Consider the following 4,558-nt stretch of genomic DNA (forward strand, 5'->3'; position numbering starts at 1 on the left):
GGCATATAGAAATACCAAAAATGATGCTAATAATATGATCACACTTAGCAATTTGCTACATGTATATAACGATCAGTAGTATGGGTGATAACTGCAAAAATGCAAGTTAAATGAATGGCTTTAAATTTTTCTCTTGTGTACGTTCAGCTTGAATATCGATAAAGAAAGAATGAGAAGTAATAAAGTAATCATCCCTCAGTGAAAATTATAAGAAAAACGATTAAGAATAATGATAGGTCTATAGTTCAGATCGGCATGAATATGCAATAAAGGATAAAAATATATATATATATTAAAATACCGATCCGTAATTGGCAAGAACATTGAAGTTTTCTGAATTAAACATCACTACAGCATTGTGACGGGGGCAAGGACAAACACCCCTATGATTTTCAAGTGACGAACAAATTAAGGACGGTCTGGATAAAAGAAATATCCAAAGAAAATAATTGGAACCACGATAAGCATATTTCCGTTTCGTTTTTTTTTATTCATGAAAAAATCAGTCTTGCTATTTAGGTTATTCTGAATCTATATCAGATGCACTCTGGCGCAGCTCTATAACTCACAGCTGAAGTGAGGCCTGTGCAGGCATTAACCCTACAAATAGTGGAAGGTGCAGCACCCCTTGCATTTGTCTGCGATAACTTCGCGACAAAATAAGTTCCGCCGAGACTTGCTTACTCCCACCCCCTCCCCCACATCTCGCCGTTCCGAAATTACGCAACATTTCTGTATGTCAGAAAAACATGAATTCATATTAACACATCTAATAAGGCAAATTGTGTTTTTAGCCAAAATTCATAAATGTATCATTATTTTTATTTTAACTGATTAAAATCAATTAACTTTATTTTGATTATGGTCAAAATAAAGTCAACGACGATTACCATGCATCGAAAAAAAAAGTCGAAAACAGAGAAATACATAAGAAATTAAAAAAACAATAAAATCCATCGGAAAAAGAAGTGATGTTGATTTTTTTTAAAGTAAATATTACTAGAATCCTTTAAAGAGTCTTTGAATAAAAAGAAAAACAGTTTGAGTCCTTATTTAGTTAGAGCACCCTTTTTTTTATATTACGCGTAAATTAGCGTGGTTTTTCGAAGAATCTTTTTTTATTTCAATGCGTGTGCCAATTTTCGTTGCGCTCGCGCGGTCGAAAGCCGAGATTACATAAGGGAGGGGGGGGGGCTAAAGTAGCCCCTCCCCGTCTTCTTTGGTCTTTTTAGGGTTAAGCAGTTTAAGCACATGACGAAATATGCATATCAAAGTCCTGAAACTATATGTATACATACATTGCAAAATCTAAACACACTGATTTAAGATAACCCCCCATCGGCTGGCAAAAAAAAAAAACGGGGAAAAGAAAAAAAAGAGGGAGAAAGGAAGAGAAACGTAGTGGGAAAGAAGAAATTATTATTCATTATAATGTTATATCATAATTATGTTATGTTATATCACATAAGAATTTTTTTCATAACTTTATGAAACATAATTTGCTCAGGGCTTGTGTCTTCATTGTTCCTGGTGCTCGCATTGTCTGTTTAAAATGTTTAACGAGATATATAATCCTGTTGTACTAAAACTTCCCGTTTTTAAGTCAATATACACCAAATATATTTCCTCGCACTTCGAGTTGTTATTGTTTTATGTAATGACATATGCTTCTTTTTCATGACTACTTAAAGTGATTACCCTATTCTTAACAGTCTTAATATATAATATTTCCTGTCCGTGCTCACATTCGCATTAGTGGATTGGTGAGATATGTCTGGTCTTCATGAATTCCTAAAATCAGTCCTTAAAATGTCCCGTTTTCTGATCTGAATATCAAAAATTTTCAGCTCCATCATTTGGTTAGTGAAATACGTATGATCTAAGTGAAATTCTTAAAAACAAGCCTTATAGAATGTCCCTCTTCAGGTCTGAATTTCCTAAATTTTCAGCTCGCGCTTTGCGCTCGCAATATTTGATTAGTGAGATGCGTATGATAATCATGATAGCAATGACTACAAAAAGTAAGTCATGTGTTTAGATGTAATTCTAACATATCTTGCAATTTTCTTTTACTGATATTTCTATTGTTTAAAGCATTTGACCGCCCATGCATGACTGTTAACATTAAAATGTCATATCATACTGGAAGAGCAATATTGTCTGGTCATGTTGACATACAATAATTTGCCTTTAATCAAATATCTATATGAAATATTTTAAGTTTTCTAAGTGTCCAATAACTTTTTATGCCGAGTGTATATACAAACATTTCAGCTTGCGCTACGCGCTCCCATCATTTGGTTAGTGAAATACGTATGGTCTTAGTGATTTCCGACAAACAAGCCTTAAATGCCCCTCTTCGGGTTTGAATTTCCTACATGTTATTATTATCAACATTTTGACACACTGCCGATTATCTTCCATCAGACAAAAAATGAAGATGAGATTTGTTTTTAAAAATTATTTCGATCGTTCATTATTAGTTGAATAATAAACATTTGCACGAGGTTTGCGACATACTTACTGTTAAATTAAGTTGTATGATTGATTGCATATTTGATAATTGAATACTCTGATGCGACCAATTCGAATGCTCCGCGATTTATGCCACCGTCAAAAATGTGACGAGTTGTTATAGTAAAAACAAGACATTGAAATATCCGCCAAATGTCTGTCTGATATTTTAAATGAACAAGAGGAAAATTGTGACCAGGAATGGTCAAATTAAAAAGAGATAAACACCCTCTGTTCTTAAAAAGAATGGCTAATATTTCACCTTAGAAACACTTCGTTTTGTTTGAAAACTATTGGACCCCTTCTCCCGATAAAAAGGAGACAAAATGAAAGTGGGGGTTCATGGTCATTTCATCTAAAAAAAAGAAGTTATTTGACACATCTGAGAGATTAAAAATCTTTCCAATTTTAGTCACACTGATTTCATTCACATCAATCCCTTCACCCCAGACTGCATGTATTTAAAATTTGTTATTAAAGAAAATATCTGGAGGTCAAGTTTGGGTCAGCATATACTTAATATGGCACCGCCTGTGAGAGGGAAATATTGTGAGTATTATGGTTGCAATCAAACTAGATGATTAGTTATGAGATGGGACATAAAGTAGGAAGTCAGATATACCTCTTGCTGTGTGATATATTAAGGAGAAACAGCGAGAGAGAAGGAAAGATAGAAAGAGTCAGAAAAGGGAATTCTGGGTGATTGAGGAGTGAAAGGGATGGGGAGAGGAACGCTTGGAAATTAGTTTTGTACAGAGAAATGGAATAAAATGAAAGTCAAATATATAGTTAGTTAAGAAAAAAATGCTCTCACACAAAGAAAGCCCCCACATCTTTAAAAAAATCTTTTTGAACCTTGAAGTTGGATATACGTTGAGTCGACCGGGAACCTTTTTGGGAGGGGGGTGTGGTGGCCTTAGAGCATTCGCCTTGTATTGCCTATCTAGAGAAAAGGTCTAAGATTGATTAAACTACTTAATAATGATTAATGATAAAAACCCCTTTCAGAACATTGCTGGAAGAGGTCTTTAGTACTAGTACCTACTGAAGTGCAACTGTGACGTTTTGCTATCGATTGACACGGCTTCACGCTGGCATTGGCATAGAACGTGGTGTCCTGTTGCCTCGAGGGGCAAGGCAGCCGTCCTGAATCAGCCCGGGTGGAGACGGCTGGGACTGCTGCTGAGATCCGCCTCGTACCCTTGAGCGGGTCGTCGCGTGAAGGGATGGAAGTATAGAAGAAAGATGCGAAAATTGAAATTGTTGCGCATGAAATTTATCGACAAAAATGACATGATGAAATATGGGGCCAAATTAGGGGAAAATCAATTTCAAACCTCTATGTTTGGTATTGTTTTCAATTGATTGCTCATTTTCTTTTGTATATATTCTTCTAAGACAGTACTGTATTGCATTATGATCTATCACCAAAAATCCTGCCACATAAAAAAATTAATGGTTTTATGTCTTTGAAAAAACTCTATATTTTCACTGGGATTATCAATAGAAGATGTAGAAGAAGATGGAGAAGAAGAAGAGGAGGAAGAAGAAGAAGAAGATGAGGAAAAAGAAGAAGAGGTGGAGGAGGAAGAAGAAGGAGAAATAGAATTAAAAAAGAAAGGAAAAGTAGAATAAGAAAAGAAAGGAAAAGTAGAAGATAACAAAATAGAGAGGGGAATGAGAAGAAGGAAGACAGAAAGAAGTGGAAGGACATGAAAGAAGAAGAGAGAAATGGTGAAAATCCTGTGGTCATGCAGTAAATCGAGTCTGGTTTAAAAAGCCTCAAGTTGAATTAACGACACCCACTTAACAAGTTATTGACAACTGCTCGTAAAAGAAGACAAATCAACGTGGAATTCCGGGGAAAGAAACTTTGCGCATCGCTTTGGAAAGCATCGTAAAAGTTCACCGAACCGAAAGACCTGATTGGTCGAAATACATGGTGACGTAATTTTACCGTCCACCAACGCATCGAGCCAATCACAGACTGTTTTGTTCCCTTTCATACGTATTCTTCCTTCCATTTCTCCTCTGTCCTCTTTTG

This window comes from Lytechinus pictus, chromosome 1 (assembly GCF_037042905.1).
Source record: "Lytechinus pictus isolate F3 Inbred chromosome 1, Lp3.0, whole genome shotgun sequence".
Taxonomy (NCBI): Eukaryota; Metazoa; Echinodermata; class Echinoidea; order Temnopleuroida; family Toxopneustidae; genus Lytechinus; species Lytechinus pictus.